This window comes from Cherax quadricarinatus, chromosome 26 (assembly GCF_038502225.1).
Source record: "Cherax quadricarinatus isolate ZL_2023a chromosome 26, ASM3850222v1, whole genome shotgun sequence".
Lineage (NCBI taxonomy): Eukaryota > Metazoa > Arthropoda > Malacostraca > Decapoda > Parastacidae > Cherax > Cherax quadricarinatus.
Genome location: NC_091317.1, coordinates 32,387,734 through 32,403,368, shown reverse-complemented (window position 1 = coordinate 32,403,368; position 15,635 = coordinate 32,387,734). Strand labels below are relative to the sequence as shown.

Sequence of the window (15,635 nt, the reverse complement as noted above, 5' to 3'; positions counted from 1 at the left end):
CAACCATGCTACAGCCAGTCATGCTACAACCATGCTACAGCCAATCATGCTACAACCATGCTGCAGCCAGTCATGCTACAACCATGCTACAGCCAATCATGCTACAACCATGCTACAGCCAGTCATGCTACAACCATGCTACAGCCAATCATGCTACAACCATGCTACAGCCAGTCATGCTACAACCATGCTACAGCCAATCATGCTTCAACCATGCTACAGCCAATCATGCTACAACCATGCTACAACCAGTCATGCTACAACCATGCTACACCCAGTCATGCTACAACCATGCTACAGCCAATCATGCTACAACCATGCTACAGCCAATCATGCTTCAACCATGCTACAGCTAGTCATGCTACAGTCATGCTACAACCATGCTACAGACAGTCATGTTACAACCATGCTACAGCCAATCATGCTACAACCATGCTACAGCCAATCATGCTTCAACCATGCTACAGCCAATCATGCTACAACCATGCTACAACCAATCATGCTTCAACCATGCTACAGCCAATCATGCTACAACCATGCTACAGCCAGTCATTCTACAACCATGCTACAGCCAGTCATGCTTCAACCATGCTACAGCCAGTCATGCTACAACCAAGCTACAGCCAATCATGCTTCAACCATGCTACAGCCAATCATGCTACAGCCAGTCATGCTACAACCATGCTACAGCCAGTCATGCTTCAACCATGCTACAGCCAGTCTTGCTACAACCATGCTACAGCCAGTCATGCTTCAACCATGCTACAGCCAGTCATGCTACAACCATGCTACAGCCAGTCATGCTTCAACCATGCTACAACCAATCATGCTACAACCATGCTACAGCCAATCATGCTACAACCATGCTACAGCCAGTCATGCTACAGCCAGTCATGCTACAACCATGCTACAGCCAGTCATGCTACAACCATGCTACAGCCAGTCATGCTACAACCATGCTACAACCATGCTACAGTCAATCATGCTACAACCATGCTACAGCCAATCATGCTACAACCATGCTACAGCCAATCATGCTACAACCATGCTACAGTCAATCATGCTACAACCATGCTGCAGCCAATCATGCTACAACCATGCTACAGCCAGTCATGCTTCAACCATGCTACAGCCAGTCATGCTACAACCATGCTACAGCCAATCATGCTGCAATCATTCTACAGCCAGTCATGCTACAACCATGCTACAGCCAATCATGCTTCAACCATGCTACAGCCAATCATGCTACAACCATGCTACAACCAGTCATGCTACAACCATGCTACACCCAGTCATGCTACAACCATGCTACAGCCAATCATGCTACAACCATGCTACAGCCAATCATGCTTCAACCATGCTACAGCTAGTCATGCTACAGTCAGTCATGCTACAACCATGCTACAGACAGTCATGTTACAACCATGCTACAGCCAATCATGCTACAACCATGCTACAGCCAATCATGCTTCAACCATGCTACAGCCAATCATGCTACAACCATGCTACAACCAATCATGCTTCAACCATGCTACAGCCAATCATGCTACAACCATGCTACAGCCAGTCATTCTACAACCATGCTACAGCCAGTCATGCTTCAACCATGCTACAGCCAGTCATGCTACAACCAAGCTACAGCCAATCATGCTTCAACCATGCTACAGCCAATCATGCTACAGCCAGTCATGCTACAACCATGCTACAGCCAGTCATGCTTCAACCATGCTACAGCCAGTCTTGCTACAACCATGCTACAGCCAGTCATGCTTCAACCATGCTACAGCCAGTCATGCTACAACCATGCTACAGCCAGTCATGCTTCAACCATGCTACAGCCAATCATGCTACAACCATGCTACAGCCAATCATGCTACAACCATGCTACAGCCAGTCATGCTACAGCCAGTCATGCTACAACCATGCTACAGCCAGTCATGCTACAACCATGCTACAGCCAGTCATGCTACAACCATGCTACAACCATGCTACAGTCAATCATGCTACAACCATGCTACAGCCAATCATGCTACAACCATGCTACAGCCAATCATGCTACAACCATGCTACAGTCAATCATGCTACAACCATGCTGCAGCCAATCATGCTACAACCATGCTACAGCCAGTCATGCTTCAACCATGCTACAGCCAGTCATGCTACAACCATGCTACAGCCAATCATGCTGCAATCATTCTACAGCCAGTCATGCTACAACCATGCTATAGTCAATCATGCTACAACCATGCTACAGCCAGTCATGCTGCAACCATGCTACAGTCAATCATGCTACAACCATGCTACAGCCAGTCATGCTACAACCATGCTACAGCCAATCATGCTACAGCCAATCATGCTACAACCATGCTAGAGCCAATCATGCTACAACCATGCTACAGGCAGTCATGCTACAACCAAGCTACAGTAAGTCATGCTTCAACCATGCTACAGCCAATCATACTACAACCATGCTACAGCCAATCATGCTACAACCATGCTACAGCCAATCATGCTTCAACCATGCTATAGCCAGTCATGCTACAACCATGCTACAACCAGTCATGCTACAACAATGCTGCAGCCAGTCATGCTACAACCATGCTACAGCCAATCATACTACAACCATGCTACCGCCAGTCATGCTTCAACCATGCTACAGCCAATCATGCTACAACCATGCTACAGCCAATCATGCTACAACCATGCTACAGCCAATCATGCTACAACCATGCTACAGCCAATCATGCTAAAACCATGCTACAGCCAGTCATGCTACAACCATGCTACAGCCAATCATGCTTCAACCATGCTACAGCCAGTCATGCTACAACCATGCTACAGCCAATCATGCTTCAACCATGCTACAGCCAGTCATGCTACAACCATGCTACAGCCAATCATGCTTCAACCATGCTACAGCCAGTCATGCTACGACCATGCTACAACCAGTCATGCTACAACCATGCTACAGCCAATCATGCTACAACCATGCTACAGCCAATCATTCTACAACCATGCTACAGCCAATCATGCTACAACCATGCTACAGCCAGTCATGCTACAACCATGCTACAGCCAATCATGCTTCAACCATGCTACAGCCAGTCATGCTACAACCATGCTACAGCCAGTCATGCTACAACCATGCTACAGCCAATCATGCTACAACCATGCTACAGCCAATCATGCTTCAACCATGCTACAGCCAATCATGCTAATACCATGTTACAGCCAATCATGCTAAAACCATGCTACAGCCAATCATGCTACAACCATGCTACAGCCAGTCATGCTACAACCATGCTACAGCCAATCATGCTAAAACCATGTTACAGCCAGTCATGCTACAACCATGCTACAGCCAGTCATGCTACGACCATGCTACAACCAGTCATGCTACAACCATGCTACAGCCAATCATGCTACAACCATGCTACAACCAGTCATGCTACAACCATGCTACAGCCAATCATGCTACAACCATGCTACAGCCAATCATGCTACAACCATGCTACAGCCAATCATGCTACAACCATGCTACAGCCAGTCATGCTACAACCATGCTACAGCCAATCATGCTACAACCATGCTACAGCCAATCATGCTTCAACCATGCTACAGCCAGTCATGCTACAACCATGCTACAGCCAATCATGCTTCAACCATGCTACAGCCAGTCATGCTACAACCATGCTACAGCCAATCATGCTACAACCATGCTACAGCCAGTCATGCTACAGCCAGTCATGCTACAGCCAGTCATGCTACAGCCAATCATGCTTCAACCATGCTACAGCCAATCATGCTACAACCATGCTACAGCCAATCATGCTACAACCATGCTACAGCCAATCATGCTTCAACCATGCTACAGCCAGTCATGCTACAACCATGCTACAGCCAATCATGCTTCAACCATGCTACAGCCAGTCATGCTACAACCATGCTACAGCCAGTCATGCTACAACCATGCTACAGCCAATCATGCTACAACCATGCTACAGCCAATCATGCTACAACCATGCTACAGCCAATCATGCTACAACCATTCTACAGCCAATCATGCTACAACCATGCTACAGCCAATCATGCTACAACCATGCTACAGCCAATCATGCTACAACCATGCTACAGCCAATCATGCTTCAACCATGCTACAGCCAATCATGCTACAACCATGCTACAGCCAGTCATGCTCCAACCATGCTACAGCCAATCATGCTACAACCATGCTTCAGCCAGTCATGCTACAACCATGCTACAGCCAATCATGCTTCAACCATGCTACAGCCAGTCATGCTACAACCATGCTACAGCCAATCATGCTACAACCATGCTACAGCCAGTCATGCTACAACCATGCTACAGCCAATCATGCTTCAACCATGCTACAGCCAGTCATGCTACAACCATGCTACAGTCAGTCATGCTTCAACCATGCTACAGCCAATCATGCTACAACCATGCTACAGCCAATCATGCTACAACAATGCTACAGCCAGTCATGCTACAACCATGCTACAGCCAGTCATGCTACAACCATGCTACAGCCAATCATGCTACAACCATGCTACAGCCAATCATGCTTCAACCATGCTACAGCCAATCATGCTAATACCATGTTACAGCCAATCATGCTAAAACCATGCTACAGCCAATCATGCTACAACCATGCTACAGCCAGTCATGCTACAACCATGCTACAGCCAATCATGCTAAAACCATGTTACAGCCAGTCATGCTACAACCATGCTACAGCCAGTCATGCTACAACCATGCTACAGCCAATCATGCTTCAACCATGCTACAGCCAGTCATGCTACAACCATGCTACAGCCAATCATGCTTCAACCATGCTACAGCCAGTCATGCTACAACCATGCTACAGCCAATCATGCTTCAACCATGCTACAGCCAGTCATGCTACAACCATGCTACAGCCAATCATGCTTCAACCATGCTACAGCCAGTCATGCTACGACCATGCTACAACCAGTCATGCTACAACCATGCTACAGCCAATCATGCTACAACCATGCTACAGCCAATCATTCTACAACCATGCTACAGCCAATCATGCTACAACCATGCTACAGCCAGTCATGCTACAACCATGCTACAGCCAATCATGCTTCAACCATGCTACAGCCAGTCATGCTACAACCATGCTACAGCCAGTCATGCTACAACCATGCTACAGCCAATCATGCTACAACCATGCTACAGCCAATCATGCTTCAACCATGCTACAGCCAATCATGCTAATACCATGTTACAGCCAATCATGCTAAAACCATGCTACAGCCAATCATGCTACAACCATGCTACAGCCAGTCATGCTACAACCATGCTACAGCCAATCATGCTAAAACCATGTTACAGCCAGTCATGCTACAACCATGCTACAGCCAGTCATGCTACGACCATGCTACAACCAGTCATGCTACAACCATGCTACAGCCAATCATGCTACAACCATGCTACAACCAGTCATGCTACAACCATGCTACAGCCAATCATGCTACAACCATGCTACAGCCAATCATGCTACAACCATGCTACAGCCAATCATGCTACAACCATGCTACAGCCAGTCATGCTACAACCATGCTACAGCCAATCATGCTACAACCATGCTACAGCCAATCATGCTTCAACCATGCTACAGCCAGTCATGCTACAACCATGCTACAGCCAATCATGCTTCAACCATGCTACAGCCAGTCATGCTACAACCATGCTACAGCCAATCATGCTACAACCATGCTACAGCCAGTCATGCTACAGCCAGTCATGCTACAGCCAGTCATGCTACAGCCAATCATGCTTCAACCATGCTACAGCCAATCATGCTACAACCATGCTACAGCCAATCATGCTACAACCATGCTACAGCCAATCATGCTTCAACCATGCTACAGCCAGTCATGCTACAACCATGCTACAGCCAATCATGCTTCAACCATGCTACAGCCAGTCATGCTACAACCATGCTACAGCCAGTCATGCTACAACCATGCTACAGCCAATCATGCTACAACCATGCTACAGCCAATCATGCTACAACCATGCTACAGCCAATCATGCTACAACCATTCTACAGCCAATCATGCTACAACCATGCTACAGCCAATCATGCTACAACCATGCTACAGCCAATCATGCTACAACCATGCTACAGCCAATCATGCTTCAACCATGCTACAGCCAATCATGCTACAACCATGCTACAGCCAGTCATGCTCCAACCATGCTACAGCCAATCATGCTACAACCATGCTTCAGCCAGTCATGCTACAACCATGCTACAGCCAATCATGCTTCAACCATGCTACAGCCAGTCATGCTACAACCATGCTACAGCCAATCATGCTACAACCATGCTACAGCCAGTCATGCTACAACCATGCTACAGCCAATCATGCTTCAACCATGCTACAGCCAGTCATGCTACAACCATGCTACAGTCAGTCATGCTTCAACCATGCTACAGCCAATCATGCTACAACCATGCTACAGCCAATCATGCTACAACCATGCTACAGCCAGTCATGCTACAACCATGCTACAGCCAGTCATGCTACAACCATGCTACAGCCAATCATGCTACAACCATGCTACAGCCAATCATGCTTCAACCATGCTACAGCCAATCATGCTAATACCATGTTACAGCCAATCATGCTAAAACCATGCTACAGCCAATCATGCTACAACCATGCTACAGCCAGTCATGCTACAACCATGCTACAGCCAATCATGCTAAAACCATGTTACAGCCAGTCATGCTACAACCATGCTACAGCCAGTCATGCTACGACCATGCTACAACCAGTCATGCTACAACCATGCTACAGCCAATCATGCTACAACCATGCTACAACCAGTCATGCTACAACCATGCTACAGCCAATCATGCTACAACCATGCTACAGCCAATCATGCTACAACCATGCTACAGCCAATCATGCTACAACCATGCTACAGCCAGTCATGCTACAACCATGCTACAGCCAATCATGCTACAACCATGCTACAGCCAATCATGCTTCAACCATGCTACAGCCAGTCATGCTACAACCATGCTACAGCCAATCATGCTTCAACCATGCTACAGCCAGTCATGCTACAACCATGCTACAGCCAATCATGCTACAACCATGCTACAGCCAGTCATGCTACAGCCAGTCATGCTACAGCCAGTCATGCTACAGCCAATCATGCTTCAACCATGCTACAGCCAATCATGCTACAACCATGCTACAGCCAATCATGCTACAACCATGCTACAGCCAATCATGCTTCAACCATGCTACAGCCAGTCATGCTACAACCATGCTACAGCCAATCATGCTTCAACCATGCTACAGCCAGTCATGCTACAACCATGCTACAGCCAGTCATGCTACAACCATGCTACAGCCAATCATGCTACAACCATGCTACAGCCAATCATGCTACAACCATGCTACAGCCAATCATGCTACAACCATTCTACAGCCAATCATGCTACAACCATGCTAGAGCCAATCATGCTACAACCATGCTACAGCCAATCATGCTACAACCATGCTACAGCCAATCATGCTTCAACCATGCTACAGCCAATCATGCTACAACCATGCTACAGCCAGTCATGCTCCAACCATGCTACAGCCAATCATGCTACAACCATGCTTCAGCCAGTCATGCTACAACCATGCTACAGCCAATCATGCTTCAACCATGCTACAGCCAGTCATGCTACAACCATGCTACAGCCAATCATGCTACAACCATGCTACAGCCAGTCATGCTACAACCATGCTACAGCCAATCATGCTTCAACCATGCTACAGCCAGTCATGCTACAACCATGCTACAGTCAGTCATGCTTCAACCATGCTACAGCCAATCATGCTACAACCATGCTACAGCCAGTCATGCTACAACCATGCTACAGCCAGTCATGCTACATCCATGCTACAGCCAGTCATGCTACAACCATGCTACAGCCAATCATGCTACAGACAGTCATGCTACAACCATGCTACAGCCAATCATGCTACAGCCATGCTACAGCCAGTCATGCTACAACCATGCTACAGCCAGTCATGCTACAACCATGCTACAGCCAGTCATGCTACAACCATGCTACAGCCAGTCATGCTACAACCATGCTACAGCCAGTCATGCTACAACCATGCTACAGCCAATCATGCTTCAACCATGCTACAGCCAGTCATGCTACAACCATGCTACAGCCAATCATGCTACAACCATGCTACAGCCAATCATGCTACAACCATGCTACAGCCAATCATGCTACAACCATGATACAGCCAGTCATGCTCCAACCATGCTACAGCCAATCATGCTACAACCATGCTTCAGCCAGTCATGCTACAACCATGCTACAGCCAATCATGCTTCAACCATGCTACAGCCAGTCATGCTACAACCATGCTACAGCCAGTCATGCTACAACCATGCTACAGCCAATCATGCTACAACCATGCTAAAGTTGATCATGCTACAACCATGCTACAGCCAGTCATGCTACAACCATGCTACAGCCAATCATGCTACAACCATGCTAAAGTCAATCATGCTACAACCATGCTACAGCCAGTCATGCTACAACCATGCTACAGCCAATCATGCTACAACCATGCTAAAGTCAATCATGCTACAACCATGCTACAGCCAATCATGCTACAATAGCGGGTAGCACTGAGCGATCACGTACACAGTATCACAGAGATCACGTACACACTATCACAGATCAAGTACACAGTATCACAGATCACGCACACAGTATCACAGATGACGCACACATTATCACAGATCACGTACACAGTATCACAGAGATCACGTACACAGTATCACAGATCACGCACACAGTATCACAGATGACGTACACAGTATCACAGAGATCACGTACACAGTATCACAGATCACGTACACAGTAGCACAGCGATCACGTACACAGTAGCACTGAGCGATAACGTACACCGTAACACAGAGATCACGTACACAGTAGCACAGAGATCACGTACACAGTAGCAGAAAGATCACGTACACAGTAGCACTGAGAGCTCATGTACACAGTAGCACAGAGATCACGTACACAGTAGTACTGTGAGATCACGTACACAGTAGCACAGATATCACGTACACAGTAGCGCTGAGCGATAACGTTCACAGTAGCACAGAGATCACGTACACAGTTGCACTGAGAGATCACGTACACAGTAGCACTGCGAGATCACGTACACAGTAGCACTGATAGATCTCGTACACGGTAGCACTGAGAGATCACGTACACAGTAGCACTGAGATCATGTAAACAATAGCACAGATCACGTACACGGTAGCACTGAGAGATCACGTACACAGTAGCACAGAGATCACGTACACAACACAGAGATCACGTACACAGCACAGAGATCACGTACACATCACAGAGATCACGTACACAGCACAGAGATCACGTACACAGTAGCAGAAAGATCACGTACACAGTAGCACGGAGCGATAACGTTCACAGTAGCACAGAGATCACGTACACAGTTGCACTGAGCGATCACGTACACAGTAGCACAGAGATCACGTACACAGCACAGAGATCACGTACACAGTAGCACAGCGATAACGTACACAGTAGCACAGATCATGTACACAGTAGCACAGAGATCACGTACACAGTAGTACTGTGAGATCACGTACACAGTAGCACAGAGATCACGTACACAGTAGCACGGAGCGATAACGTTCACAGTAGCACAGAGATCACGTACACAGTTGCACTGAGCGATCACGTACACAGTAGCACAGAGATCACGTACACAGTAGTACTGTGAGATCACGTACACAGTAGCACAGAGATCACGTACACAGTAGCACGGAGCGATAACGTTCACAGTAGCACAGAGATCACGTACACAGTTGCACTGAGCGATCACGTACACAGTAGCACAGAGATCACGTACACAGTAGCACAGAGATCACGTACACAGTAGCACAGCGATAACGTACACAGTAGCACAGAGAGATCATGTACACAGTAGCACTGAGCTATCACGTACACAGTAGCACAGAGATCACGTACACAGTAGCACAGAGATCACGTACACAGTAGCACAGCGATAACGTACACAGTAGCACAGAGAGATCACGTACACAGTAGCACTGAGCTATCGCGTACACAGTAGCACAGAGATCACGTACACAGTAGCACTGAGCGATCACGTACACAGTAGCACAGAGATCACGTACACAGTAACACAGATCACGTACACAGTAGCACTGAGAAATCACGTACACAGTAGCACTGAGAGATCACGTACACAGTAGCACAGAGATCACGTACCTAGTAGCACTGAGCGATCACGTACACAGAAGCACTGAGCGATCACGTTCAAATTAGCAGAGATCACGTACACAGTAACACAGAGATCACGTACACAGTAGCACTGAGAGATCACTTACACACTGTAAGTATCGCTGGGCACTGACTTCAGGGTACTGGGTACTGCCCTCTGTCCCGCCCTAGATGGGGTTAATGGGGAGTTTCAAGACTATCTACTACACGAGGGTCATTAAGGCTGCTTGTCAACGGTTCACCACCAGTCAAAAATACACTGAGATATTCACCCCTACCAGTGTATATACACTGCGATTTACATCTCTACCAGTGTATATACACTGAGATATACACCTCCCAAACCTTTCAACACCTGTGCACACCTTCCCACATCTTCCCACTCATTCTCACACCTTTCCACACCCCGCCCACACTTTCCACACCTTGCGTGTATCAGAAATTTGAGGTACGTCCTCTAATACGTCTCAAAGACCTCCCTCGCTCTCCTCTACGATCATCTTCCAAGAGTAAGATACCAAAACAGAGATACCCAGATGTTGCACATGTGCCAAATTTATCATCTTCCTGGACCACATATCCGACACTATCTCTATCGCCTAAGAGGCACGTAACCCTGTCTTTTCCCACTATAATCTACCTTGTCCATAATTACTATATCATTTGCTTTGCCTGTTTCGTAAGGTGAAGTCCAGGATCTTCCCTTAACTCATGGTATGACTTAACAGATCTTTGAGGACAACTGTGTTGTAGAGGTGTGAGCTTAACTTAGAAATGGCCATGTTATTAGAAGACAGGGGTATTTACGTGCCTGTAAGGTAGTAGCGGTCAAGGCTGATAGGAAGTCACCGTCTGGTGAATCACACTACCGTGGCTAGAACAATTCACAACTAATTCATCAGTTTCACAATTCTAAGAGGGAATACTGGAAGACATCTCGTTCTGTCCACATTGTGAAGTCACGAGTCCAGGAGGGACCGAAATGTCATGCGGAGTTTTCTCTCCAAATTGTGGGTCAGTTGTGAACGCTGCTGATGCCTGGTGAGTCAATCTGCCGGAGATAAAACATGGATTGTTAAGAGGAGACAGAAAAGTCGCCGTAACAGAAGAGTTAAAGGTGGAAAGAGAGGTTACTGGCTTTGATTTTGCCTGCGTCCCAAGTCAGGTATGTGTGTCAGGCTCGTAGGTGACCCATTCCAGCATGTCCCTCCATAACTTACATCAATCTAGCATCATAATCCAATCCAGCAGGTAGCTAGTCCAATCTTGCTTCTATTACAATCCACCATGTGTGTATATCTAGAAATTATTCCAATCTAGTCTTGTGTCAGTCCCGGTCTGGGACTAAGGGACAGTATGCCAGCGTCAGAGCATCAATTCCACAAGTCATAATTGATGTCAGATTGACGCGAGCAGAAGCCAGGTCATTGTCTAGCTAATAATTACTAGAATAAGGGACGCTCTTAGATTAAGGTTCCTTGACGGGGAGTGTTGATGGTTGTGTGTTGATGGTGTGTTGATAGTGAGCGTTGATGGTGTGTTGATGGTGCGTGTTGATGGTGTGTTGATAGTGTTTTAAGGGCGTTCAAACATCACTGCCCTTATCTAGTTCACAACATCAATGCCTTCCACTGATCTGAATAAGATCACTTACGTACCCAAAACAGGATGTGTGCCCCTAGTAATGTTTGTGTGTGTACTCACTTATTCATGGTTGCAGGGGTCGATTCACAGCTCCTGGTCCCACCTCATCGTTGGTTGCTACTAGGTCCATTCTCTCCCTGCTCCATGAGTTTTATCATACCTCTTCTTAACGTTATATATGGATCCTGCCTCCACTACATCACTATCCAGATTATTCCACTTCCTGACAACTCTGTGACTCCTCTGATTCTTGAACTTCCAGTTGTGACCCCTCGTCGCTGTGTCCCATCTCTGCAACATTCGCCTTGTCAATTCCTCTTAGTATTTTATATGTTGTTATCATGTCATCCCTATCTCTCCTGTTCTCCAGTGCCGTCAGGTCGATTTCCCTTAATCTTTCTTCGTAGGACAGTCCCCTTAGCTCCGGGACTAGTCTTGCTGCCAACCTTTGCACTTTCTCTAATTTCCTGACGTGCTTGACCAGGTGTGGGTTCCATACTGGTGCTTCATACTCCAATATGGGCCTGACGTACACGGTATACAGAGTCTTGGATAATTCCTTACTCAGGTATTGAAACGCTATTCTCAGGTTTGCTAGGCGCCCATATGCTGCAGCAGTTATTTGGTTGATGTGTGCCTCAGGAGATGTGCTCGGTATTATACTCACCCCAAGATCCTTTGCCTTGAGTGTGGATTGCAGTCTTTGGCCTCCTAGCCTGTGCTCTGTAATTTTCTTTGACCTCCAATCTTCATTACTTTGCAATTGGTGGGGTTAAACTCCAGGAGCCAATTGTTTCACCAGGCTTATAACCCGTCCATATCCCTTTGTAGTCCTGCCTGATCCTTATCCACTTAAATTCTCCTCATTAACTTCACATCGTCTGCAAACAGCGACACCTCTGATTCTATCCCTTCCGTCATGTCATTCACATATTCCAGAAACAGCACCGGCCCTAGGACTGACCCCTGTGGAACCCCGCTCGTCACAGGCGCCCACTCTGACACCTCGTCAAGTATAATGACTCGTTGTTTCCTTCCTGTCAGGTATTCTCTAATCCATTGCAGTGCCTTTCCTGTTATTCCTGCCTGCTCCTCTAGCTTTTGTGTGGAACTGTGGTGTCGAAAGTCTTCTTACAGTCCAAGAAATTGCAATCTACTCACCCCTCTCTCTCCTGCCTTACTTCTCTCACCTTGTCGTACAACTCCAGTAAGTTTGTGACACAGGATTTTTGCCTTCCCTGAAACCGTGCAGGTTATCGTGTATAATCTCATTCCTTTCTAGGTGCTCCAACACTCTTTTCCTGACAATCTTCTCCATGACTTTGCATACTATACATGTTAAGAACACTCATCTGTGGTTTAATGCAATCTACCTGTCTCCTTTCTTTTTCGATAAATGTATTGAAGATTGTTGTTAGTGGCACACACACCACCTCTGCTCCCTCTCTCAGGACCCACGGAGAGATGTTGTCTGATCCCACTGCCTTTGAGGTGTCTAGTTCGCTTAGTCGCCTCTTCACCTTCTCCTTGGTTGTGTGTAGTGTGTCCAGCACTTGCTACCTGGAGGTTACCTGGAGGTTATTCCGGGGATCAACGCCCCCGCGGCCCTATCCATGACCAGGTCTCCCGATGGATCAGGGCCTGATCAACTAGGCTGTTACTGCTGGCCGCACGCAGTCCAACGTACGAACCACAGCCCGGCTGATCCGGCACCGACTTTAGGTATCTGTCCAGCTCTCTCTTGAAGGCAGCCAGGGGCTAATTGGCAATTCCCCTAATGCTTGATGGGAGGCTGTTGAACAGTTTTGGGCCCCGGACACTTATGGTGTTTTCCCTTAGTGTACCAATGGCGTCCCTACTTTTTATTGGGGGCATTTTGCATCGCCTGCCCAGTCTTTTACTTTCGTAGGGAGTGATTTCTGTGTGCAGATTTGGGACCATTCCTTCCAAGATTTTCCAAGTGTAGATTATGATATATCTCTCCCTCCTGCGTTCCAACGACTACAAGTCAAGTGCTTCCAAGCGTTCCCAGTAGTTAAGGTGCTTGACAGAACTTATACGTGCAGTAAAGGATCTCTGTACACTCTCTAGATCTGCGATTTCACCTGCTTTGAATGGAGATGTTAATGTGCAGCAGTATTCCAGCCTATAGAGAACAAGTGATTTGAAAAGGATCATCATTGGCTTGGCATCTCTCGTTTTGAAAGTTCTCATTATCCATCCTATCATTTTCTTTGCACGTGCGATCGTGGCACTTTTGTGATCCTTGAAAGTGAGATCCTCAGACATTACTACTCCCAGGTCCCTTACATTATTTTTCCTCTCTATTGTATGGCCGGAGTCAGTAGTATACTCTGTTCTAGTTATTATCTCCTCCAGTTTTCCATAACGGAGTAGTTGGAATTTGTCCTCATTGAACATCATATTGTTTACCGTTGCCCACTGGAAAACTTTGTTTATATCTTCTTGGAGGTTAACCGCGTCCTCAGCAGATGACAGCCTCATGCTGATTCTAGTATCATCCGCAAAGGATGATACGGTGCTGTGGTGTATATATCTGTCTATGTCTGATATGAGGATAAGGAATAAGATGGGGGCGAGTACTGTGCCTTGTGGAACAGAGCTCTTCACTATGGCAGCCTCCGATTTAACTCTGTTGACCACTACTCTTTGTGTTCGATTTGTTAGGAAGTTGAAGATCCATCTCCCCACTTTCCCAGTTATTCCTTTAGCACGTATTTTATGGGCTATTACTCCATGATCGCATTTGTCAAATGCTTTTGCAAAGTCTGTGTATATTACATCTGCATTCTGATTTTCTTCCAGTGCATCCAAGGCCATGTCATAGTGATCCAGTAGTTGTGAGAGGCAGGAGCGACCTGCCCTGAACCCATGTTGCCCTGGATTGTGCAGATTTTGGGAATCCAGGTGATTTGCAATCCTGCTTCTTAGCACTCTTTCAAAGATTTTTATGATGTGGGACGTCAGAGCTATTGGTCTATAGTTCTTAGCTAATGCTTTGCTGCCACCTTTATGGAGCGGGGCTATATCCGTTGTTTTAAGCGACTGTGGAATTTCACCCATGTCCAAGCTCCTCCTCCATAGTGTACTTAGGGCACACGAGAGGGGTTTCTTGCAGTTCTTAATGAAAACAGAGTTCCACGAGTCTGGGCCCGGGGCTGAGTGCATAGGCATGTTGTCAATGGGTTTTTCGAAATCTATCGGAGTTAGGGTAATGTCGGAAATCTGGCATACATTTATGGAGTTTTGAGGCTCATTCATGAAGAAATCATTTGGGTCGTCGATCCTCAGACCGATTAGTGGTTCGCTAAACACAGAGTCGTACTGGGATTTCAATATTTCACTCATTTCCTTGTTGTCATCTGTGTAAGTCCCATCCTGTCTGAGTAAGGGCCCGATACTAGATGTGCTATTTGCCTTGTTTTTGGCATATGAAAAGAAATATTTTGAATTTCTTTCAATTTCACTAATAGCTTTAAGCTCCTCCTGCCTCTCCTGGTTCCTGTAAGAGTTATTTAGCTTAAGTTCGATAGTTTCCACTTCCCTGGTCAGCGCCTCCTTTCGTGTATCAGATATTCTAGCACTCCTGAGGAGCTCAGTGACTCTT

At 46.6% G+C, this 15,635-nt stretch overlaps 1 long non-coding RNA gene across 1 annotated transcript in view; it reads right to left on the bottom strand.

Annotated features, from left to right (window-relative positions):
- The window catches only part of LOC138853236 (uncharacterized), an 89,972-nt gene extending 79,486 nt beyond the window's left edge, over window positions 1–10,486 (bottom strand). The window contains exon 1 of the long non-coding RNA XR_011392459.1: window positions 10,352–10,486. This is a non-coding gene — a long non-coding RNA (uncharacterized lncRNA). The remainder of the gene's footprint in view (window positions 1–10,351) is intronic.
- Between the last annotated feature and the right edge of the window lie 5,149 nt (window positions 10,487–15,635).